Source organism: Bactrocera dorsalis, chromosome 5 (genome assembly GCF_023373825.1).
Source record: "Bactrocera dorsalis isolate Fly_Bdor chromosome 5, ASM2337382v1, whole genome shotgun sequence".
In the NCBI taxonomy this organism is placed as follows: Eukaryota; Metazoa; Arthropoda; class Insecta; order Diptera; family Tephritidae; genus Bactrocera; species Bactrocera dorsalis.
The window spans coordinates 57319704-57347165 of record NC_064307.1 but is presented as its reverse complement, the minus strand read 5'-3'; the positions used below and the strand labels follow the sequence as shown (position 1 = coordinate 57347165).

General features: G+C 39.5%; 1 protein-coding gene across 1 annotated transcript in view; it reads right to left on the bottom strand.

The window, feature by feature from the left end:
* Window positions 1-19229, bottom strand: part of LOC105224760 (uncharacterized) — a 215513-nt gene extending 196284 nt beyond the window's left edge. Inside the window, exon 1 of the mRNA XM_049458844.1 lies at window positions 17310-19229. The gene's annotated coding sequence lies outside the window, so the exon portion shown is untranslated. The remainder of the gene's footprint in view (window positions 1-17309) is intronic.
* Between the last annotated feature and the right edge of the window lie 8233 nt (window positions 19230-27462).

Here is a 27462-nt window from a genome sequence, read left to right as displayed (position 1 = left end):
TAACAGATATTCAGTAAAGTCTAAAATTTACGAAATAGGTCGCTATTCACTAAAAGAAAACTGGAAAACTGTTCGCAGATTGGGCAAAAGTTCGTTTGATCATCGTTTTCGGACGAAGCTCATTTCCACCTTGATGGTTACGTTAACAAGCAGAATTGTCGCATTTGGGGCACTGAAAACCCGCACGTAATCGTCGAGAAGCCAATGCACCCAGCACGAATCACTGTATGGTGCGGATTTTGATCTGGTGGAATCATCGGCCCATTTTTCTTCGAAAATGAAGAAGGAACCGCCGTAACCATCAATGGTGAGCGATATCGCGCAATGTTAACCGAATTTTTCTTCAAGCAAATTGAAGAGGAAGACTTGGACAACATTTGGTTCCAGCAGGACGGCGCTACGTGCCATACAGCAAACGCTACACTCAATCTTTTACGCCCTATCTTCGAAAATCACATAATCAACAAAAGAGGTGATGTGAATTGGCCTCCCAGAAGCTGCGATTTAACTCCGTTGGACTATTTTCTGTGGGAAGCTGTTAAAGATAAATGTTACGCCAACCATCCAGAAACAATTCAAGATCTAAAGTACGAGATTCAAGCTGCTATAGCTGCCATAAGGCCTGAAACCATCGAGAAAGTACTCCAAAATTGGGTGGATCGGATAAGCTACTGTAAAAATTGTTTTCCACAAATAAATTTCATAAAACAACCTTTTAAATAAATGTTAGATCTTTGAAAAATATTAAGCCGTTTTTTTTTTGATTGACTTTTTAAATTTAAAATTTTATATGGCCCACCCGTTACATCAAATTCGGTTGAAATCAGTAGAACAGGTCCTGAGATATGATATTTTACCTAAAAGTGGGCGCTGCCACGCCCATTGTCTAATGTTTTACCCGGCTCCTTTAAAGCACTCTCATACCATCTGGGGGGTAAAATTTAATGCCTCTGGTGTATTTAGTTATTGACTTATCGCACTTTAAGTAGTATTTAACAGTACCGCTATATGAGGAGAGAGCGAGGTTATCATCCTATTTTATCCGTTTTCATACTGTTGGTAAAAGTTCTAATGAGAATTCTTCTCTACGAATTTGAATATTGTAGCTGTAATGGGCCTGATATATGACGCAAAGAGGCAAGTCCAAAAGTCCAAGCTTTTTCGCAAAGTTTCAAGGCAACCGCGTTAAAATTGTAGGATATAGAACCTTTAGATAGGTTTTGCCAAAAAATAACTATATTTTTCCAAATTCTTTGATCAATCACGATTAGTAGAGCCGATGAAATTTGATTTTAAATGAATCCTACGTCTGTTATGCTGACTACCGCGAGGAGGTGGTTTTGCGCGGTGACTCCGGAAACCAGTTACCAATGGCTGAATTTCCAAAAAAATTTTGCTCTTTAATATGCTTAAAAGTTATAAAAAGTAATTAATTTGTTATGAAAAAAACTCATGTAACCACTTAATAATAAGAACACAAACAGTAAGTTTAAAGACAATGCAAGACTTTGTGACCAAGGAAAAGATGTCTGATTAAAGCCAAACCGATTATATCACATTTTTCGTACGCATTTATATCTGATAGTTACCAATATGGACAAAATTGAAAGCAAAAGTTAGTCTTCGAGCCGACACCTATCTACGCACAATATCTCCTCCAACAAAAGATTTTCTTACCAGGTAAGTTCCAAAGTAAACTTCTTCAATCCAGCACCCCCTGGTGGCGCTATCTATATGTCCATTGCGACTATGTGTCAGTGCGTTAGAATCTGTTATCTTTATCGTTTACCCAGTGAGAATTTCATGACATTTCATCAATTGGAAGTGAAATTATTGCGTTTTAAGTGTCAGTATGTTTGTGCTATCGGTGCGAAAATGAGCTTCGAACAAAGATGCAACATTAAATTTTGTTTTAAAATTGGCAAAACTTTTACCGAAACGTTTCAACTGATGAACAAGTTTATGGCGATGATTTGGCCAAACATTTGTTCTGTTTTTTTGTTTCAAGTCCTGTTTACTTTGGAACGCATTTTGTATATCCTGTGGTATAAAAATTGGCAAACCGTGATGATTTGCCTTCTTTTCAAAAATATAATATTGAATTAAAAAAATATAATAGTGAATTACAGTAGAAACTATAACTCCCCATATACTGAATAACCGTAAAAAGCAAACCGAAATAATGGAAGAAGTCAGGTCAAGGAATGTAAACATTAATTTTATGCATACATCTTTCTTTTCTGATACGTAACAACAACTCGATAAGCTGGCCGATAAGCTGGCCGACAGGGGTAATGCTCGAAAATTCTACGAAAAGATGCGGCGGCTTACAGAAGGTTTCAAGACCGGAGCATACTCCTGTAGAACCCCCCAAGGTGATCTAGTTACCGATGCCCAGAGCATACTTAAATTATGGAGGGAACACTTCTCCAACCTGCTGAATGGCAGTGATAGCACAACACCGGGAGAAGGCGAACCCGATTCCCCAATCGATGACGATGGAGCAGACGTTCCATTGCCCGATCATGAAGAAGTTCGAATAGCAATTGCCCGCCTGAAAAACAACAAAGCGGCAGGGGCCGATGGATTGCCGGCAGAGCTATTCAAACACGGCGGCGAAGAACTGATAAGGAGCATGCATCAACTTCTTTGTAAAATATGGTCAGACGAAAGCATGCCCAACGATTGGAATCTAAGTGTGCTCTGCCCAATCCATAAAAAAGGAGACCCCACAATCCGCGCCAACTACCGTGGGATAAGCCTCCTCAATATCGCATATAAGGTTCTGTCGAGCGTATTGTGTGAAAGATTAAAGCCCACCGTCAACAAACTGATTGGACCTTATCAGTGTGGCTTCAGACCTGGTAAATCAACAACCGACCAGATATTCACCATGCGCCAAATCTTGGAAAAGACCCGTGAAAGGTGAATCGACACTCACCACCTATTCGTCGATTTCAAAGGTGCTTTCGACAGCACGAAAAGGAGCTGCCTTTATGCCGCGATATCTGAATTTGGTATCCCCGCAAAACCAATACGGCTGTGTAAACTGACGTTGAGCAACACGAAAAGCTCCGTCAGGATCGGGAAGGACCTCTCCAAGCCGTTCGATACCAAACGAGCGATCCTGCTATCCTGCGACTTTTTCAACCTGCTTCTGGAGAAAATAGTTCGAGCTGCAGAACTCAACAGAGAAAGTACCATATTTTATAAGAGTGTACAACTGCTGGCGTATGCCGATGATATTGATGTCATCGGCCTCAACACCCGCGCCGTTAGTTCTGCTTTCTCCAGACTGGACAAGGAAGCAAAAGAAACGGGTCTGGCAGTGAACGAGGGCAAGACGAAATATCTCCTGTCATCAAACAAACAGTCGTCGCACTCGCGACTTGGCACTCACGTCACTGTTGACAGTCATAACTTTGAAGTTGTAGATAATTTCGTCTATCTTGGAACCAGCGTAAACACCACCAACAATGTCAGTCTAGAAATCCAACGCAGGATAACTCTTGCCAACAGGTGCTACTTCGGACTAAGTAGGCAATTGAGAAGCAAAGTCCTCTCTCGACAAACAAAAACCAAACTCTATAAGTCACTCATAATTCCCGTCCTGCTATATGGTGCAGAGGCCTGGACGATGTCAACAACAGATGAGTCGACGTTGCGAGTTTTCGAGAGAAAAGTTCTGCGAAAGATTTATGGTCCTTTGCGCGTTGGCCACGGCGAATATCGCATTCGATGGAACGATGAGCTGTACGAGATATACGACGACATTGACATAGTTCAGCGAATTAAAAGACAGCGGCTACGCTGGCTAGGTCATGTTGTCCGGATGGATGAAAACACTCCAGCTCTGAAAGTATTCGACGCAGTACCCGCCGCGGGAAGCAGAGGAAGAGGAAGACCTCCACTCCGTTGGAAGGACCAAGTGGAGAAGGACCTGGCCTCGCTTGGAATATCCAATTGGCGCCACGTAGCGAAGAGAAGAAATGACTGGCGCGCTGTTGTTGACTCGGCTATAATCACATAAGCGGTGTCTACGCCAATTAAGAAGAAGAAGAACAACAACTAGCTGCAATTGCAACACCCTTTATGCGGCTCTACTAGCAGTTACCAAGAACTGCATGCCCATTTAAATTTGTGTGTCTTTAACAACAATCTTCAAAAAGTCTCTCATTCATGTTGCAACTTAAATTTTTTCACATTGAAATAACACACAACAATAACACTGAAACCCTTAAACTACTCCCTATTTCAATATCGTCGTTCAATATTCACTTTGTCTCAGGACTTGCTCGCCTGTTTCTTGACAAAACTTTGAAACAAACAGCAATTGCGCACACACACATGTTTTGTTGGAAAATAAAATTTTTTCATACACCGATATGTGTATGTATGTATGTACTTGAAAAAAAAAAAAACAAATACTACATAGTCACATAGATTGAAGAACAAAAGCACAACTGGGTTGTGTGACGAAACAAAGCGACACGAAGACGACGATGTCTGCCAATGCCGGTCATAGCAACAGCCAAGCAGTGGCGTAGGAGTAGGGTGGAGGGTTGGGGGAGCGAGAGGAAATATAGCCAAAACTAAGTGGCGTAAAGTGTTTTATTGTAATGTTTATATACTTGCAGACATGGCTAAGTATATAAATATGTATGTGTTTGACAATACTATTGTGTGTATGCATACAGACATATGTATATAATATATATATTTTCTCAGTTATGTGAATATATGTATGTGTGCGTGTGCTATAAAAATTGCCGGGAATGTCGACGAAGTCACTTTTTGCTGGCGAGGGTGTTATTTTTTATTTGTTGTTGTTGTGTTTTTCTTTGTTCTACGCATTCTTTACTTGCTTTACTTTTCATGTTCGCTCAAAGCGAGTTACTAAGTAAAAATTTGCGTCGACACATACTATATCCATTGAAGTTGTCTGCGGTGTTGAGTTGGGCTTGGGGTGTGTGTGAAGCAGCAGCAACACACTCGTGGGCATATATATATATATACATACTTATATATCTATGTATATATATACGAATATATTAATACTTTTCTGTCACTGTGTTCGTGCATGAGTAATTTTGCAGGCGAGTCAAAAAGTCGCTGTTGGCGGCAAAAGTGTTCGCTATATTCAGCGGTGTGTGTTTCCAAATTCCATTCGTCGAAAAATTTTGTTGTTTTCGTTCGGCTTTGTATTAATGGTTTTTTTTCGCTGTATTAATGGATGTTATTGCTTTTCGTGAGACAAAGCTCGTTCCTTGCTTTCTATTAATAATTTAATTATAGGTTATGTTGAAAAAACCAAATCCAGCGTTCGGCAGTCAAGAAGCGTAAATGCCGCCCTTCCTTTGTTATTCCATTATTACTTATAGAGAACTTATAAAATTTACGAAGGGTGTATGTATTGGAATTGGGTGATATCGATGTAGCCGACCTGTGGTTCCAACAAGACAGCGCTACATGCCCCACAGCCAACGCAACAATCAATTTATTGAAGGAATCTTGTCGTTGAACTATAGGCTAGCTTCCTAAATTGATTGCTGATATAGAGCCCCAATTGCTGCAAAAGGGTCGTATATTTGGCCTCTAGGCTAAAATTTATTTGAGCCAACTGCGATGGTCACTTGGACGAAATCATTTTTAAAACATAATGGCAAACCCTTATCTTTACAATAAAACTACATTCTTGGCCATAATATTACTTTATATGCGTTACTATATATTCATTTTATTTCTTTTTGAAACCGACATGTCTAAAGCACGAAGGTTTGCAGCAAGTCATTCGTACATATGTAGTTTCTTTCTGCCGGAAGCGAATTGATCTAAAAAATCATAGAATTTGGTTGAATTGATTGCGATTGTCAGTTTCTTGTAAATGTTTTAGACAAAATAAAAATTTAGTAGGGAAGAGCACCAAAATTCCGTTATAATTCTTCTTTTTGTTAACGGCAAGCTAGAAATTGTGGGTTATGTTGATTAGCAAACTTTCAAAAAGGCGGATCGAACTGAAGAATGGTATACGAGGTGCGTTCCAAAGTAAACAGGACTTAAAAAAAAAACAGAAGAACTGATTTTTTCGGCAAAATCAATTTATTTTATTCAATAAGTCTCCTTCTGCTTCAATACAGCGTTTTGCACGGTCCAACAGTATGTCGATTGAATGTTTTAGCTCGTTGGCCCGCATGGCCGTCAGTAAGCCGGTGCAAGCCTTTTGAATGGCCTCTATGTCTGCATAACGCTTGCCTTTCATGGGAAAATGCATTTTTCCGAAAAAGAAGAAGTCGCACGGTGCCATATCAGGTGAACACGGGGACTGGTTAATGGTTAAAATGTGATTTTAGGAATGTTGGATCTGAGCAATTTTTGGTCGTCAGCCAATTTATGCAAAACAAATCGCGCACACACCTTTTGTAAGCCTAAATGTTCGGTCAAAATGCGATAAATCGATGTTTTGAAGATGTTCAATTCCATTTCCATGAATCTCAACGATGATTTCGTCTGATTTTTGATGAATTCACGCACAGTTTCGATGGAGTTTCCGGTGATCACGGATTTTGATTGGCTCACATGTTGAAAACGTTGAAACCACTCATGCGCTCTGCTACGGTATAGGCAATCATCGCCATAAACTTGTTTCATCAACTGAAACGTTTCGGTAAAAGTTTTACCAATTTTAAAACAAAATTTAATGTTGACTCTTTGTTTGAAGCTCATTTTCGCACCGATAACACAAACATACTGACACTAAAAATGCAATAACTTCACTTCCAATCAATGAAATGTTATGAAATTCTCACTGGGCAATCGATAAAGTTAGCAGATTCACCACACCAGTCGACATATAAATAGAGCCATTAGAGGGCGCTAGTTTCAAAAAGTCCTGTTTACTTTGGAATGGACCTTGTATTAAGTTTGCCACGAACTTTGTAACACTTATTATTTACAATCGCAGGCAAGAAGAAACACTCTCCATTATGTACAATTGTTATTGGATAACCTTAAACACTAGATATGGTAAAAATTGGTCATATAGTTCCTGAAGTATAGTTTTTCACCTAAAGGTGGGCGGTGCCATGCAAAATTTTCTGCAAATCGTGTCTTGGAGCCATCTTCTTCAAATTTTGAAGGCGGCATCAACAAATCAAACAGCTGATGCCATTTCACTTCAATGAAATGGAAGTATTTTGTTCGAATTGAAATTTTTTGTTCAAAAAATGGAAATAGATCTACAGACCATTAGTAGTATTATGATCACTCCTCTCAATACTGTCCAGGATTGGGCATTGTAAGCGGATCTGGGTTTGAACCCGAAGAAAACGGATCTGCATGAGTTCACAAGAAAGCACAAAATTCATCTATATGGAAGTTCCCTTCGATAAATGGGTCACAATTCTCTCTCAAGAACCGCATCAAGTACTTTGCAGTTGTCTTGAACAACAAACTGCTGTGGAAGCACAACGTGGAAGAAAAAGTGAGAAAAGCTAACAATGCTTTCAATGCGGGTATGCAGATGCTCGGCACAACCTGGGGCTCTATTCCTCTCTCAAGCACTGGTGCTACACACCTATAGACCTCTTCTATTACCAACGGTATACCAGAGCTACATATTTTCTGCTACTGTTGGTAAGATAAGATAAGACTTGTTAGAGCTTTGAATAGTTTAACATTTGAGGTACTAGTGACATCACTACATAAAATTGATTATTGCCGTCGACACAATTAAAAAAGTATTCAATTTCGCGATAACGACAACTACAAGGTGATAGTGAACTCATCCTATTGTCTAATTAACTATGCCCATAATATAATACATTACTAAAAGTGGAGGATGGAGTCATATGTAGAAGTTCACGCAAGTGAGGAAAGTTCTCTGATCGCCATTCACTTGGGAGTGGCCACAAACGATTCTGTTACATATTGCTCAAGCAGCTCACGACTCCCGGTTTTAGAACAAGTATCCTCTGGGTAGCCTAAGAACATCCGTTCGAAAGCGAGCTAAAGTGAGAAGATGAAATATCCCTTGTCATCAAACAAACACTCGTCGCATTCGCTACTTGGTTCCCAAATCACTGTTGACAGTTGTTAGAAGTTGTAGATAATTTCGTCTATCTTGGAACCAGCATCAAAACTTGGAACAATGTCAGTCTCGAAATCCAACGCAGAATATCGCTTGCCAATAGGTGCTACATCGGACAAAGTTGGAAATTGAGAAGTTCCCCTTTCGACGAATAAAAACAAAACTCTATAAGAGGCATGGATTATAGTAACATGGACGATAACAACATCTGTCGAGTCGGCGTTACGAGTTTTCGAGAGAAAAGAGACAGCGGCTACGCTGGCTAGGTCATGTCATCCGAATGGATGAAAACACTCCAGATCTGTGAGTATTTCACACAGTATCCGCCGGGGGAAGCAGAGGTAGAGGAAGACCTCCACTTTCATGGAAAGACCAGGTGGAGAAGGTCTACACTTGGAATCTCCAATTGGCGGCAAACAGCGGAAAGGAAGAACGACTGGCGCGCTGTTGTATACTCGGCTATAACACATAGCGGTGTCTATCCCAATAAAAATTAAGAAGAAGAAATATTTAATCCCTTTCAACATATGCGACTATGCCTACAAACTGATTTATGAAGCTTGATAACGCTTTAATCTTTCATTAAAAAGACTATGTTGTACACATTATGGTGGAATAAATTCTTTTTATTTCATTTCGATTTGATTAGTTAATTGTTCGATTCGCCACTTTGCAAATTTTTGGAAATCGGCATTTATATGCAGACGGGGTTAGTTTAAAACTATTCTAACTTTATACTAACGAATGAATTATTCGCCTGATATTTTCATAAATATACATTACATACTTTTTTCTAACTCGCATGCCTCTTCTCGCTACTTGACTCTCCTAAGCCTTCGCAAATTTAAGCTCAATTACTTTATTCCATTAAGGCGCATTGCTTCAGCATATCGGTCATTATATTGAATTAACTTCCTTCCACTTATTACTGAAAGTGTCGTTCAAAATAAAAATTGAACAGCTAACATTATTCATCCTCTTCTCTCTCGAACTTTAACTATTGTTCAGCTAACCTATACAAACGCCAAGGGGTGCCGACATGGAGAGCAGAACTAAATTACTACCGTTTCGGAATGTCTTGTTTTCTTTCATCTTCATCTTCTTCTTCCTTTTCTAAACTGTCACTCAAAATGATAAGTTCCAGCGGAAAATAAACTACAACCGCCTACATACAGTTGGTCACCGGCCATCCCGGCAACGTCAACGAAACCAGAGACCACACTGCATGTCACTTCAACCTTAATTTTTTCCTAATTTTTCTGGCGTTGTAAGTGTACGGGGGTCGCGAGCTTAGACTGTGCTGCCGGTGACTGTTGTATATTACTGTAAGTATCAAGCAGCAGTTATGCCAAAGCACGTCGAGACCAAGCGACGACCTGAAGCCATAGCGGCGCTAGTGACCCGCCGACGAACGAAGCACGCGAAATACAACAACGTTACAGCAAAACTGTGAGCAAAACTCAGTGGAAAGCAAATAAAAAACGATACAATACGAGAATGTCGTAATGTGGACATGAAGAAAATTAAACTTACATTTCAACAACATCGATAGAGACGCCAACTCATGTTGGTGGTGCAGTCAACGTCCGACGGCGACAAGCTACAGCAGCAGCGGCAAACATTAACTGCGCCACGAGTAGACTTCTACGCCAATGACTACTAAGAACCTAAGAACCTATCAAATCATTCCACAACGCTGCACCAACTACCATATAATACTCCCATAACGGAGCGCAGCGGTGGCGCAAAGCCGAGCCTAGACATGTCAGGCGAGACTGCAAAGCTATAGCGGCAGATTGGAATTGCGACAGCCGAAAAGACAAGTGAAATTACACAAAAGAGGCCAAGTCAGACATATACCAGCACACATATATGGAAAGATGGCCGACAAGGAAACGGTTTCAAAGACGAGCAACCGGGTGACAAGCTGATAAACATAAGGTCGCTGCAGTTAGGCAAAAAATACAGAACACCAAAGTGGGGGGATCAGCTGAGTGGCAAAATACAGCAAAATAAAAGTCTAACTCAGTTGAAAGACTTGAGGTGGTGGTTAAGTGGCGGACGGGCGTAAAATTGGCGCAACTTTCAGACCACCCAGACAACTTTCTTAAACAACCAAAAGATTAAGTAAACTAAACTAAAGACAACTAACGTCAAAGCAGAGAAACAGAAGCGGCAGATACTGCAGAAGACAGTTTACAAAAAAAGTAGAAGCAGCAGCAGCACAAAATGGAGCAATGATACTAAACAAAGAAAAAAAGAAAATAAGCGGAGAGCACAGACGAAAAAATTACTGTTTGAACTACCAAATGAGTGGATTTCATTTTCGGAAAAAAAAAAATTAAGAAACAAAAGGAAAAAAGGAAAAAATATACTACAAAAGAGCGAAAAAAGCGGTCTGCAAGTGAAAAAAGAACCCCGAAGTATGCACAAGCACACGTACAGCAAACATTTGACGACCAATGATGAACAAATACTTGAGTAGCATGACTACTGGAGGGTGTGGGTATTCCTCAGCTGTGTCCGCAATAAAGATGTATGTATAACGCGTATTTACCCGCCAAAGCGATAATGTGTGCAAAGAGAATTAAAATCATAAACGAAGCAATAGAAATGATGTGGCGATGACGGTAAGGAGTTTTGACTCGAGCAGCTTGAAGAAAAGATGAACAAACTGACGACCAAAGACGATGCGGCCGGCCCGGCAGTCGGCCGGTAGAACCACCGCACAATATGGTCCAAGATATTCACTTTGGACATGAGGTCACGTGCCATGACGCAGCAGACATGTGTGTCTGGAGCGTAGCAATTGAATTAGGACGCGCGTACGATGGCTGGCGAAGCGACGAGGAGATGACGGTAGTAAAGTGTAAAAGCAAACAGTAATCAAGAGCATAACTGAATCATAGCGAGGATGCGGCGCCGCAAAAACAAACGAAGCAAGGTTTGTGTAATAATTGGCGAACGAAAGGATTCACCCGCAAACAGAAGTAATTGATTGAAGAATTGTTTCTAAAGTAATCCACTTGAAGGCTTTATCAAAATTGGATGGAGATGTGGGGCACTTGTGGATCAAAATAGGAAGTGCAAACTAAGTATGATTTCACGTCAACGTAGAAACTTTAACATATTTGCATCTTGAAGCTCGCAATAGTACTTAAAGTTATACTTCTAGAACCCTTCACACAAGTCTTACTGTTAGAGGCTTGGAGACCTTATTTTGGACTCCGTTTTGAAACAGTAATATAGTAAGAAAGTCCTAGGACAGACGATTTCAATTTGGGAGATCCCTGTGTTACAGAATCTGCTGTAGTCATGACTGCCGAGACTGACTATTTTTATAACGTTTAAACTGTGGTCGTATAGATAATCATACCAATGGAAAGACCAGATAAACTACTGCTTGACTACAACAAAACTCGGCTTTGTAGACCTCGCTCAAAATCAAAACCAGAAGAAGGCTCACCAAAAGCATGCGCAAAGGTCTACACAAAGCGAAATCACATCAACTTCCGACAATTGCCACAATAATTGCCTGACACAAATAATAAACTCAACAATATGAGGGCCACAAAATGGCATTGAATAATAATCATTGCCGTCACTACGAGTATTGTGGGTTATAATAACTACAATAATACACGAGCGTTCGTCACACTGGCAACTACCTGCCCACTCATCACTCAGCACCATCACAATCAACGATGGAATACACGTCGCACCAGGATTTGTCTGCCTTATAATTAAACTCTCGTACTTCAGTGCGAACATACCGAAATGTCAATGTGCGTTTGTGTTAGTGTGTGTGCGCTCTAAAAATTTAGAGGGATTTTTACGCTGACAGTGACGCGGAAGCCCACTCTTGGCACGTAATACCTTTAATGTTGGAAAAATTTACTTACTCGCCACGCACGAACTCTTCATTAAAAGAAACGATAGAATGTAATGAAACCGCTAAGCGAACGAGGTTGGTAAAACGCAAAACAAAAAAAAAAAACATATAAAAAATGTTAAGAAATCAGTTAGAGAGAATTTATGACAAGGACGACGTAAGCTACAAGTGCGTACGGGTATTGCTCTCGAATGTATGGCTATATAGTGGCAAGGGAGATGGCATGATGGTTGCAGTACACAATACTTGGTAGAATATATAGCTAAGACAAGCACCGTAATTCACAGAGAGCGGAGAGTACAACAGAGCTGACTTTAATAAAGTAAGAGCGCTCTGAGAGAAAGCGTATTTTTTATAGGAGGCATGAGAATGAGTTTTCAATATATAAATTTTAAGTTTTCAGTTCAGATTTTTTGCCTCAAGTTATTCACAGTGTTGGTAACGTTCTTAAGAGAGATAAGCTAACAGTATTATGTTGTAAGAATGTTATAAAAAACGTGTTAGTCTTGTGTTAGTTTGAAAAATAATGAATACCAATTCCAATTCCTTGCTGAAATTTTCAAAATATTATATATTCTTACTGCTTTTGCTGCGGAAAATCATTTCTTAAACAGCTTTCAAAACATATCAATTTATATCATTATCTAGAACTGATTATTTGCATTCGTTTTATGAGCAGATTTTAGTAGAGTTAAAATACAGTCACTGCAAGCATAGAATTCAGACCATAATTGCACGTGAAGACGTAGATGTACATACATAGGCTGCTATATATATTTCTCGACTAGGCAACAATAAGTGTTGCCAGGTGCAATCTGACATTTCCATTGGAAAGTTTGACATTTTTTAGCATAACATCACTCAGAACGTTTTGTCATTTAATAGTGAATTGTTTTATTTACAGGGAATTAAGAAATTCATCTCGGCCAAAAAATGGAATTAACTCGTGAACATTTTCGTGCGATCATTTTTCACAACTTTCGACGTGGATTATCACGACAAGAGTGCATCGATGAACTAAAATCTTTGTATGGCTATGAAGCACCATCCTATAGCACTGTGAAAAACTGGTACAACGAATTCAATCGTGGCCGACGCTCGCTCAAAGACGAATTCCGTGAAGGTCGTCCAAAACAGCCGTGACAGAAAACATCGATGCCGTACGTGAACTGATAATGCAAGACCGTCATGTAACATACCTTCAGATAGAGGCATGGCTATGCATTTTTCCCACCAGCATACATTCGATATTGCATGAACACCCGGCCGTAAAAAAGGTTTGTTCTCGTTGCATCCCGACCAATTTGACAATTGCTCAAAAAAAGGCTCGTGTGGATTGGTGTAAAGAAATGCTGAAAAAATACGATCGCGGTGCTTCAAAAGACGTTTATAAGATCGTCACAGGTGACGAATCATGGATCTATGCGTATGAGCCCGAAACAAAACAGCAATCGACCGTGTGGGTCTTCCAGGACGAGCCAAATCCAACGAAAAAACAAAACCATTTTCGTTGATAAATATGCCTATTTTCATTATTAGGCCAGAAATATATATAGCAGCCCTCGTATGTGAACATAACTTAACCAGAAACTCGCCGATCCCAAAAGGGTAAATCGCTTAAATAATAGCGCTTAACCAGATAATATCCAGGTCTATTCTGGTAACATAGTACCGTCTGTCTTGAGAATTTAATACCAATTGCAAACGACGAACTCGTGTTGCTGCGAGAATCTGCTCGTACTCATTCAGAATCGACCTCAACATATCACATATACACCAAGTCAAGAAAGTATCGGGAATTTATAAATAACACGAAAATTTCCTTCAAAGTAACATCTATTTAAAGCGATGCACATGTGACAACGCTTCTTCGAATCGTCAAAACATTTTTTATTGGCATTTTCCGGGATGACCTTCAGCTCTCGCGTCGAATTTGTTTTGATGTCTTAATTTCAGTCGAAGCGTGTTCCCCGAAGTGAATATTTCAGTATGGAGAAAGGTTAAAGTCACAGGGGGCCATATCAGGTGAATACGGTGCTTGCTCAATTATATTTGTTGAGTGTTTGGGCAAAATTTAACACAAATGCGTTGATTTAAATTTTAAAATTCGACAAACACTACTGAGGTCGACTGACATAAACAGCTACTGTAAACACATTGGTTGACAGATCGCGCTAATTTATGGCATCATAATTAAGGACATAAGAAACCAGTCTTCCATATAAGTGGGAGATGAGAGGGAGAAATGAAGAATTCCCGACACTTTCTGGACAGGGTGTATGTACAGCAAACAAAGAGTGCCCGTATGACACTCATCTAACACCACTCTCCCAATGGTCTCGCCGCGTCGAAACAACATGTTTGATTAAGAATAAATTTTTTCCTTGAACTCAAAAACATTAGCTTGTGCTTGGTCAATATTAAAATACTAATTTTTTTTTTATAGATAGCAGCTAGTTAAAGAGTCGAAGAGAGTATAGAATATTTTGAAATATTGCTTGAATGTTGTTTGGTAGAAAGGTAGGGAAATCTGCAATTGTTTTAAAAATTATTACGAAACAAGCGACATACGAGTAAATGTGACAAAAAAAAATTGTCGAAATATAAAGGACTAGAGGACCCGTATACGTTTTACTGTGGCTAATACATAGGTAGTACTACTAATACCATCTATATGATTTCTGTTAGTTAGATTATAAGTATTAGTTAAGGAATAATCGCATTTTTGATGAAGCAACAAAAATGAATCAAAAAGCATTTCGTGCGTTAAGAAAGAATTGGTTTTTGGGGTAAAAATACTATTGAATTTGGGCTGTGCATCAGTGAAATCAATCGACTGTCAGCCTAGTGGACTGCATATGTATTAAGAAACGGTTCTCAAGCGTGGAAAGACAAAAAAATCGGCTGGCAAGGTTATGGCATCAGTCTTTTGGGATGCCCGTGGTATATTATTCATCGAATGATAAATGAGCCAGTTTTAATTCATTGCATTGTGTATTTGATTGCAGTTCTATTCTACCATTCCCAATATTTAGCAATTTTATTATTTTTCAGGAAGGATCAGTTTGAAATTGTACGCATATATGTATTCATCGTTGCCGTTTAAATATTGTATTGCTCTGTGCAATGCTTCGAAAAGATTTCTGTATATCTCAAATTTTTTATCAACACTTCAGTTATGCCGCTATTTTTTTATGCCAGACCTTTTGCAATTTTAAATTGCCTGTCAAGATACCCCCTCCAATAGTTAGCAGGTATGAAAAAAATGTTATAGCTACCCATAGATGTATTGAATCACCCAATTTATTACTTAAGAACGAACTCTGTCCACAATATAAAAACTTGATCCACAGATGTCGCCTTTTACTTTGGCATCGTTTTGCTTAATGCACGTTTACGCCAATTTAAGGTTTGAGTATCCACGATGGTAGCGCCATCTATCGGTCAAACATTCCAGAATTAACAATTGATTAAAAATGAAAAAAATAATTTAAAAAACATTTTCCAGTGGACCAAATTGTAAATATAAACCATTCTCGGATCTCCTTGAACATACACACAAAATTTCATCAAAATCGGTCCATCCATTTAGGAGCAGTTCAAATGCAAACACACGGTAAAAAGATTTATATATATAAAGATTAAACAGAGAAATCCGGTATAAATCCACGTCTATTAGAAGTGAACTAATTCATAAGATCCAAATTTGAAATTCAAAAATAATACTTGGTAAATAATTAACTAGAGAAGAACTCTAGAACTAATTTAGGTACCCTTTTTGAGAGCTTTTCGCGAACAATTTCAGTCAGGCAAAATTTTGTTCGTAACTTTTTAAATAAGGAGAAACAAGAAAAGATAGTTTGGAGAATAAAAAAATAGCGCTCCAGGTTGACCTGATAGATATCCATTTCAATTTTTCGATTTTTATAAATTCGGCTAACTGAGATTTATAGCTAATAATAACATCGCGATATTGTCTGAAAGTGAGTTTATGAAACTTCGGTTCCTTCTGGACAGTCTTATCTTTGTCTACTAGACCAAAGCTCGCTATCTCAATTATCTTTATGTGCGTAAATATAATTTATATATCCAGCAAGAGTTCCTAAATCAGCGTTCCTATATACAAGCATTTTGTAATATTCAATCATAAAACAAATATTTGTTTTAAATCCTTTACTGTAAACCTTTACAATCGTCAATTTATAACTATCCAAGCTTTTGCAGGCATTGCTTTACTTTAAGTTTCACTCTCTTTCTTTCTAGCTCTTTCTCTACATTTCTCGCTCTCTCGAACTGCTCCTCCAACTAATATCGCTCTGAGTAAGCAATGTAAGGTTATTTACAACAACAACCAACGATGTCCTCGGACATTTAGTTAACATTTAATGTGAAGGATTTCAAAATGAGAGAAGGAGACGCTCAGCCATCAAGCCTCTACTTCATACACCACCACTTTATATATGTGTGCTTGTGTATCCCAAACTCACTCACTCACGCTTACTCCATCACTCGTACACTCAACCCCCACTCCTGCCCACACACACACACAGACACGCTGGCAGTCACATGAACTCCAACGCCGCTACGCTGCAAACTTACTCACAGCAATGATGAATGAGATTTAGCATTACATTTTTTTTCATTGTCCTTGTCGCTGTTTGTTCAGATATTTGTTTTTGCACCACTTCGACGTCTGCGTATGTGTATGTGTGTGGGTGGTGAGTAGTGGGTGTTTCTGCGCGGCCGCCACACATTCGCTTGTCGCTTGCTCGTTGCTAGTATCGTGTTACGAATACTTTGTATGCTAGAGTCGACTGCACTTACACACACACACACACATACATACAGAAATAATTATAAATGAATATGCATGCGCTGGTGTGTGTGCATGTATGTGAATTTGTAGTCACTTAATATGAATAGTATGGTATAGTAGACATTTTTCATATTTTTTTATTTTTTTGTTGTTGCTTACATTTGTATGCTGGGAAATAACATTCAGTGGCAGGTTATGTGCGTTTTAAATATACTAAAAAAGTGCATGCGAATGCGTTGACACACACACACATATGAATACATCTCGTTTCCTTTGAGGAATATATGGATATGGGCCTTTCTGCTGCTGTTAGAAAATTGAAAACTAAAAAACTCTTGTTAGAAGTTTGCTTTGCGCTTTTACGAAATGCTGTTTATTTTTCGTTGCTTTCAACTATGTGCTATACTTTGTAGAACTTAAACAAAAAAATCGAAATTTATTGTGCGGTATATCTTAGCCTTGATATTTGTTAATTTTTATATTGTTCAATGCTTTTTAACGTATTCTATACACACCTTTTGCGTTTGGGTCCTTTACTAGCGTTGGATGTACACTTTTAAAGGCCTATGTAGCAAGATTTTAGGCGCCTAGCCCTAAGTACTTAAAAAAAAAGCGTTAGTTTCAAGAAATATTTCAGGCGCGTTGCGACATTTTTAATCAGCAGCAGTTACTTGCACAAATTAAACCGCTATGTAGTAGACTTTCAGGCGCCTAGTCTTAATTACCTTAAAATATGGCTTTAGCCCAAAAATAATTTGCATAGTTTCAGTCGCGTTGTATAGTTTATTTTCAGCAGAAAATCCTCAATTGCCTTTTAAGCGCCTAAAGTATATCAAAACAGGGTTTTATGAATTTAGCACACTTTCAGGCGCGTCACATTTTTTTATATTTATTAGCAGTTATTTACACACTTTTATCCAAATTTTCGAACACAAAAATAAAGATTTCAATAAATCACTTTAGAAATTTTCACTTTAAACATTTTTTTATCAACTTCAAGCGCTAAACTTTCAGCTTTTTAACCAGCTTTAAGCACTCACTACAGTTAACTTAGAATTTTATGCACACAAATTGTTAAATCATGCAGCATGGAACCCGCTTATAATCCGTAACTTTAAAAGGTAATTGATTTCTTTGTTATAGAAAATATTCTAGTAACATTTTTGCTTCCACTTCACTTTTTGAGCCATTTTGTAAAATTTAATTTTTTAATAATTCCACACAAATTCTTGGAAATTTGTAAACGCGTCGCTTTATTTCACACACAACCGTTACCCAACGCGCGTCGTTGAGAACAGCACACCGGAGCGATCAAGCAACGAATACGAATGCGAATCACGGTACCGTAGTGAAACTGGCAAATACCGTTAAAATGTGCTACTTACTAGGCTGCCACTGGCTAACTCACAAACAGCACCAATAACCGTTACTCAACTGAAGTTATAGCAGAAAACGCTGTCACTATGGACACGCGCCCACGGCGAGCGCAAAATAGTGCGAGAGCGCAAAGCATAGTATGAGAGCGCAAGCATTGACAATTAGTGCGCCTGCTCGCATATTTGGTTTTGGTGTGAGCGCACTCGTTACACCACCGCAATATTTCTAGCTGAGCTCGGTAGTCGCTTATTTTTTTACTCCTTATTGATTAGATTTTTTCACTGCTATAACTCGTTATTTTTCGCACACGGTTGCCAACTTGTCTAAATTAGAGTAGCACAACTACAAAGTACAGTTAGCGAATATCTCGATTAAAAAGCGTTGCGCGAGAATGGGAGCACTACTTTATGCGCCAAGAAAGTGTCACTCGCTGGAGTTTTGACAGCTATATGTAGCCAAAAAGTGTAGAAAAAGCAAAATCTTTTTTTTTTAGAAAATTGTTAATACTTATATGCTTTCTTCATCAATTAAACAATTTTTCAACGTCTTTAAGCTCACTTTAGCCACTTCACACACTTGGCGCACACTCGCCTTGCACCTTTTTCGTGTATTTCTATTTAAGCAACGCCAGTTTGGCGGCTCACCGCTCATACACCCAACCTGGGTGGCACACCCGCACTTTCTTTCACGCTTACTTTGCCGTAATTTTCACTAAATTCCAATAAATTTCATTGCATAAATATATCCTTGCAACTTTGCACTGTTTTCACATAATTATTTTGTTTTTATTTTGCATTTTTCGCACATTTTCTAAGCTTTTCCATAATTCAGCGTTTTCTTTGCACGCACTTTTCCCCAATTTCTTTTCATGCCATTCATGGCTGTACAATAACCGCCAGCACCAAAAAGTACTACAACAATAACTAGCCAACTCGGCGCAGCGCACATCCTCTTGTTGGAAAAATGTTCCTCAGTTATGCCATTTTAGCCACAGCGTACACCCTCTCAACCATGCAACACCTCTCTGTGCCTGCCTTTTACATTCTCTCCGCATACTGCCAACAATAACGGTGCTTTTGAAATTGACACAGACGGCACTTGGTGCTCGTCTTATACTCGTATTTTACACTATCCGTAGTAAATGTGTACATATGTAGTATTTGTGGTAGTCTTACAGTGGTGTCCTTTGTCGCTTGCAACCCTCCCGCCAGAGCGCGACGTGCAAATGCAAAGAAGAGCAGAGAGTGAAAGAGTAAATTTATAAATATACATTGTTCACTCTGTAATAGCTCTGTTGTGAGATTTTTAGCTCTGGATTACCGTTATTTACAAATGTTATACTCTCTTGTATTTGAACATAAAGAGACCTAAGCCCAACTTTTTTCTTTATCATAATTAAAGATTTTTATAACCAGAACTCCTAATTGTTATAAAACAGTATTCAAATAATAAGGATTTGCCATCTATAATAATAAATTTTCTTTTTACATAGATAAATAAAAAAAATCATAAGAGTAAATAAATAATTAACAAATTCAATCCGCAATCTAAAACAACGTTTTAAAATATTTCAACCTATGTACATTAGGGTGATTCAAGAAAAAATTTTTTTTTTCGTTTGGTACTCGGAAAAATAGGTTCCTAGATACCCCTAAGAAAGGCTATCCAAGCATGAGTTCTTAATTGTAACGGGAAGGTCCTCCTACATACAGTTTTCTTTTTTTTCTTATTTTCAGATAGAAAAATTTATATCTCGCTTCCAACTACTTGAAAAAATATCTTGTTCCTTAGATTTTGTAGGAAATTGAATCCTCTAAAAAAGGTTTCCTATGACTTTTTCGTAAACCCAACCGTTTAAAAGATATTAATGTTTGATTATTTTTGGGAAAATTATTTATTTCTTATGAATTTTATAACTCAATGAAAAAATCATTGAGTGATGAAACTCATAGGTTTTTGGAGAGCCTTTCTTAGAGGTGTCTAGGAACCAATTTTCCGAGTACCAAACGAAAAAAAAATTTCTATCTGATAATAAAAAAATAGAAAACTGTATGTAGGAGGACCTTCCCGTTACAATTAAGAACTCATGCTTGGAGAGGCTTTTTAGAGGTAGAGTATCAAACAAAAAAAAAATTTTTTTAATCACCCTAATGTACATATTTCACAGGTTCGTACTTTTAAGTGAAATATCTTGCAGAAGTAAAGTATTAGACAATATGTAGATTTATAAAGCAATCTGAAATTTTTTAATTGCAATAATTCACGGCGTCGTCTTCATTGTCAAGGCGATCTTTCGATTAGCGCAAGTCTCTAGGAAATTGACTTTGAATGTTCCAGTTTAAGTCACCAATATCGGTATTTTTGGCAGCTAAAATTGCGCGTGCACTCAAGGAATCGTAGTTACGATAATTTGGCCAATGTTCGGATAAACATTCATGATGAGTTCGTCTTTCATGATTTGATAAACGGAGGATGAAGTCAAGTGTAGAAGTTCAAGCAAGTGAGGAAAGTTCTCTGATCGCCATTCCCCTGAGAGTGGCCAGAAACGATTCTTTTACACATGGCAAGGAAGAGAAGGACGATGTGACCAAAGATGCCTTCTATGAGCGCTTGGAGCGCAGACCCCGCCACGATGTCAAAATTGTGCTTGACGATATTAACGCCAGGGTGGAAAAATAAGGTATCTTTGGCACTACGGTCGGTAAGTTCAGCCTCCACGAGGAAACATCCCCAAATGGGTTGAGGCTGACCGACTTCGCCGGGGCCCGAAATATGGCTATCTGTAGTACTAGATTCCAGCATAAGAAGATACATCAAGCTACCTGGCTGTCTCCGGATCGAAAAACTACCAACCAGATCGATCATGTTGTAATAAACGGAAGACACGTCCCCAGTATTATAGATGTGCGTGCGCTCCGAGGTCCTAACATCGACTCGGACCACTATCTTTTTGCAGCCGAAATTCGCAGCCACCTCTGCGCAGTAAAAAACGCACGCCAACAAACACAAGGAAGGTTCGACGTCGACAAGCTGCAATCACAACAGACAGACAAACGATTTTCTACTTGCACTTCTGCTCTCTGAGAGCACTCCTCACCAACTTGGTATAAGGGAACTATGGGAAGACATTTCAAACTCCTTACGTACAGCTGCTGCCGAAACCATTGGTTTTCGGAAAATGCAAAAGAACCGAAAACAGGCTGCCTACCTCGCAGCGTTACGATCGCCCACAACACGTGCGGGATGGGATAGATATCGAGAGTTGAAGAGGGAAGCTTGATAAGCTGGACGAAAGGGGTAAAGTTCGAAAATTCTACGAAAAAATACGGCGGCTTACTCAAGGTTTCAACACCGGAGCATTCTCTTGCAGAACCCCCAAAGGGGATCTAGTCACCGATGCCCAGAGCATACTTAAATTACGGAGGGAACACTTCTCCAGCCTGCTGAATGGCAGTGAACGTACAACGCCAGAAGAAGGCAAACCCGATTCCCCAATCGATGACGATGGAGCAGACGTTCCATTGTCCGACCATGAAGAAGTTCAAATAGCAATTACCCGCCTGAACAACAACCAAGCGGCGGGGAACTCATAAGGAGCATGCATCAGCTTCTTTGTAAAATATGGTCGGACAAAAGCATGCCCAACGATTGGAATCAAAGGGTGCTCTGCCCAAATCAGGGAGACCCCACAATCTACGCCAACTACCGTGGGATTAGCCTCCTCAATATCGCATACAAGGTTCTATCCAACTTATTGTGTGAAAGATTAAAGCCCATCGTCAAAAAACTGATTAGACCTTATCAGTGTGGCTTTAGACCTGGAAAATCCAGACCAGATATTTACCATCCGCCAAATCTTGGAAAAGACCCTTGAAAGGAGAATCGACACACACCACCCCTTCGTCGATTTCACAGCTGATTTCGACAGCACGAAAAGGAGCTGCCTCTATGTCGCGATGTCTGAATTTGGTATCCCCGCAAAACTAATACGGCTGTGTAAACTGACATTGAGCAACACCCAAGGTTCCGTCAGGATCGGGAAGGACCTCTCCGATCCGTTCGATACCAAACGAGGTTTCAGACAAGGCAATTCCCTATCGTGCGACTTCTTCAACCTGCTACTGGAGAAAATAGTTCGAGCTGCAGAACTTAATCGAGCAGGTACAATATTTTATAAGATGCCGATGATATTGATATTGATATCATCGGCCTCAACACCCGCGCCGTTAGTTCTGCTTTCTCCAGACTGAACAAGGAAGCATAACAAATGAGTCTGGCAGTGAACGAGGGCAAGACGAAATATCTCCTGTCATCAAACAAACAGTCATCGCATTCACGACTTGGCTCTCACGTCACTGTTGACAGTCATAACTTTGAAGTTGCAGATAATTTCGTCTATCTTGGAGCGTAAACACCAACAACAATGTCAGCCTGGAAACCTAACGCAGGATAAGTCTTGCTGACAGGTGCCACTTCGGACTGAGTAGGCAATTGAGACACAAAGTCCTCTCTCGACGAACAAAAACCAAACTCTATAAGTCACTCATAATTCCCGCCCTGCTATATAGTGCAGGGGCTTGGACGATGACAACAACTGAAGAGTCGACGTTGCGAGTTTTCGAGAGAAAAGTTCTGCGAAAGATTTATGGTTCTTTGCGCATTGGCCTATTGGAAGGACCAATTGGCGCCACGTAGTGAAAAGAAGAAACGACTGGCGCGCTGTTGTTAACTCGGCTATAATCGCGTAAGCAGTGTCTACGTCAGTAAGGTAGAAGATGGTATTGATATCAAACCACTTGAAATATCAACCGGTATTGACCTATTTCCAATTCTTAGCGAATACGGTGTAAATTTCTTCGGCAAGTATAATAATTGACGCGGATTTGAAGGCTGATATGTCGAAATGATCATCGCCAAAAGTGTGCAAGAATCGATTTTTACCTAATTTAGCCTCTAGGCAACCTGCGAGCTCTTACTATTTTTTTACTACAACAGTAGTTTCTGATCTCTCATAACAGATCAAGTGAAAAGTCCCCAGCCTACAATGGTAAAATACATTTTTTGAACCAACTTTTCGATACAATTTTGGTAGTACGATTTGACCTTTTCTTCTTTCGGCGATCACATTTTCATTCGACGAATATCTTCCCAGCGAAGATTCTTTTGAGATCGGACAACAGGAAATAGTCACTGGGGCCTAGATCTGAAAAATACGGTGGATGCGCAAGCAGTTCAAAGTCCAATTCATGGATTTTTGTCACCACTGACTTTTGACACGTTGCATTGGCTTGGTGAATAAGAACTTTAATTTTCTTGAAATGTGGCCGTTTTTCGGCGATTTCGTCCAAACGGTCCCATGAAACTATGTAACGGATGGTTCTTCCTTTTATACGGTAGTGAATGAAAATTATTTGATGCGCATCTCAAAATACAGACGCCATACCCTTGCCAACCGACAGTTGCGTTTTCTCACACTTTGGAACGGGCTCTTCGTATGCATTCCACTCGAATGACTCTCGATTGGACTGCGCAGTGAAATGATGGAGCCATGTTTCATCCATTGTCACATAGCAACGTAAAAGCTTGGGTTTGCTTGTTTCTAAACTTAGCATACCAATTCTTGATGGTTGATCGACAGAACCACGAATCAAAACCAAATCCACGTATTTAATATATTTTGTGAAATCTAATTTTATAAAATGAACCCACAATAGCTACAAAAGAACTGGGATAATATACCGATATTAGAGCGTAGGGCTCAAGATAATATCATTAAGCTTTATCAACTCCATTTTGGTCATCTATTATCGTCTTGTCATTATCTCAATTGTCATATGAAACCAACCCGAAATGAGGAAATTTAATTCAAGGCAAGAAGTTCGTCAGGTCACTGAGGTCTTTAATCACAAAGAGTCTTAAAATACTACACGAAAAAGGATTGATTTTCTCTTTACATACGTCAACCCCCAATTAATTGAATTTCTGTCGACATATTCTAAGTAATGATCTCATTTTGTGAAGATCAGGTCCACATGTCCACGAAAATGCCGGCAAAATGATCGGAGTATAAATTGTGATTAATTAACCAAACACAAGATAACCTGATGAATTTCTTCTGGTTCTTCACGTACACCACAAATATCTAACCCACTCGCGCCTAAACTTACCAGAAACATATACACAAATCACAGAGTCTCACACTAAAACGACACATAAACATACGTCGTGTGCCACAAATTGTTCCAGCTACGAAACTCCAAACATTAAACCGCCAAAATACTACAAGTCCACGGTACACGCAGTAACACCCGGCCTAAAAACCCCGCTGTGGCACTGTCCATGCAACGTGCAGTGAACCATTAATCGTAATCGTCATCCACACACCGGTGCTGGTGGCAACAGTCGTTGACGTGGTCGTGGCGACGGCAAGTGTAAATACTCGGACCAAATCGAGTAGAGTCAGTCTATAGAAAGAATAAATTGCTGTGCGGGTGCAGAGTGGGCAGATAGAGTGGTGGCAGGGATACACATAGTAGGCGTAATTGGTGACGTTGGATAGGTGAAAGGCTACACCTTTCATTGCTTATCAGATGAAAAGCGTTTTACGAAGCGTGTGCAAGGCAGCAACAGCAACAATAATTACAAAAAAAAAAGAAAGAAGGAAGAAACGTGAACACAAATACAACACAGCCAAGTACAATCAAGTCGCTCGGTCGGTCGGTTGGCTGTCGAAGGTTAAGCCGACGGCAGCTGAGGTAATAAGAACGAAACGTCGTCGAAGGCGACGACATTGATAGCGAAGGACGATACATATTCACGCAAAAAAATTGCAGCGAGGGGTTGGTGGTATGCATATCGTCGTCGACTGCGAGATTTTACGACGTTGCGACGCCGGATTTTTGACCGGAGCTTACATAGTTGCCACAATCAGACGGTGACTGTGGGTGCAGGGAGTGTCGCCGTGCAACTCAATTGCCTACCAAAGGAATAAACTAAATGAGCAAAATCGATTTTACGCAGAGCGTAAAATGCCAAACTGAGCAGAGAGGAGCAGAGCTGAGAGGGCGAAGGAGGCCAAAGCGGCGGAAAAACGAAAACCAAAAGTTGTAGAATTGTAAGTTGGCTACTGAAGATGAATTGAAGAGGATGGAAGAGAGAGGAAAAGAGAGAGAGTGTGAAGTCGGTGTGTGTATGAGTGTGCGTCCCTGAGTTCGAGAGAGTACATTGGCTCAAATACATATAAACAAATTTCTGCTATATAAATATATATGTATATGATATGTATGTACGTAAATATATATTTTTATTAAATCGTCAGTAGCGGCGAGCAGCAATTATTGGTATGTGTGTGTGTGTGTGTGCGCTCAAGTGAGTTGTTGGTGTGAAATTCGAAGTTACACGCAGTAAGCAGTTGAACAAAGCCGAAACCAACAACCACAACAGTAACAAAAACAAAAACATCGTGAACAACAACAACAGTAACAACAATCAGCGCCAACAACTGAAACAGCAAACAATGTGAGCAAACACTTTAATCATGACAAGCGGACAGACAAATGTGCGCCTTGACGGCGGGGAGGGCAACAGGGGGAGAGAGAAGGGTTGTGCTGCTGCTGCATAGGCTTTTGGAAGGTTAAGCGTGGTTGCTCCGCAAAATCACATGCATATATACATACATACAAATGTGGCTGGTGGCTTTGTGCCTGTATGATTGTGTGCGTGTGAATGTTAGTGTGTTTGTTTTTGTGTCTTTTTGCACTTTTGTTTTCGCAACATGTAATCCACGCTTTTTGGCGCTAAAATTCGACGCTCCGTACAAGTTATACATATTTACATATGCACATAAACTGACTTACATATGAGCCTTATGCGCCTGAAATTATGCAATATCCACTGTAGTTCCTTACCCTTTTCGATAACACACCGTTATTGCGTGTATAAGGATGTATGTGTTTGTAAGGTAAGCCCTTTCGTTACATACGCGTTGTTGTTAGTGAGTTAATTTCTGTTGCTTCCCGCTTTCTTCTGTTCCGCCAGCAAGTGATGTGCCGTTCGTTTCACCGCTAATACAATTAAAACAGATAAATATGATTTGTCGCATGCCTTGCAGGAGCAGATAAGAGGAATGATAAGTTAAAATTATTATTGAAAATTTCAATAAAAATATTGTATACTTGAAAAAAAATAGAAATTAATACTTCTGTGAGGAAAAATAGTAAGCCTTTTTAATTCACATTTCGGGCGAAAAATCAAAATTTTTTTCCCAGGTTGGTACTGTCAGCGGCATCTGCGCCGAATGTCACAACAAAATAACCATTTGTGTTTAGCATACGTTTTCTGAAGTACACAAAGCTAATTCGGCGATTTTACTATTAATGAAATTATACAACAAAGAAGTTCCATTAAATTTTGTGTGCGGAATCAAATTTCTAGTGTCGACAGGTTCAGAGTGGAAAAGGCCTTCGGTGACAATCAACATCAACTTGTAATCAACACGTCAATAAAATAAAGGTTTTGTGCTTGAGAATCGACGATTAACAGTCAGAGATCCTACTGGCAGCATTTTAATATCGGAAGGATCAGTGAAAGCCATTTGAAAAAATCATTTGGGCCTAACAAAAGTGAAATCACTTAATTTTTCGAGAAATAACTTCGCCTTAACGTCTGTGAAACAATACTTTCCGACTACCAGGAGGTTATGAAATTCCTGTCTATAAGTCTTGGATCTATGCTTAGAAATCGGAAACAGTCGATCAATCGGCCGAATATCGTGGCAAAGGTGAGCCGAAGCCAAGAAGCGAAGTCAAAGCAGGTCAAAAATTAAAGCTATGTTAATAGTATTCTTCGAGGAATGGTGCACCCCGAATTAATTCCGTCCGACCAAGCTGTCAACATCTAATACTATTTGATAGTTATGCGTCATTTACGCTAAGCTTTTCGTAAAAAGAGGACGGAATTATGGGTCGGTAACTCTTGCACCACGACAATGCACCGTCACATGCTGTATTGAGTCTTCGTGAGTCTTGCGCCAAATTTTCAAACAATATCGTGCCGCAACCACCGTATTCACCTGATTCAGCTTCGTGTGTCTTCTTCTACTTCAGATTCTAACTATGCAGCAAACTCGAACGACCGCTCCGAGGAAACCGTTTTGAGTCAATGGAAGACGTTAAACGTGGCACAAGTGTATTGGAACCAATGGGTACTACAAGGGGAGTTCCAAAAAAAGCAGGACTTTTTAAATTTAGCTCCCCTTGATGGCGCCATCTATATGTGGACTGGTGCGTTAGA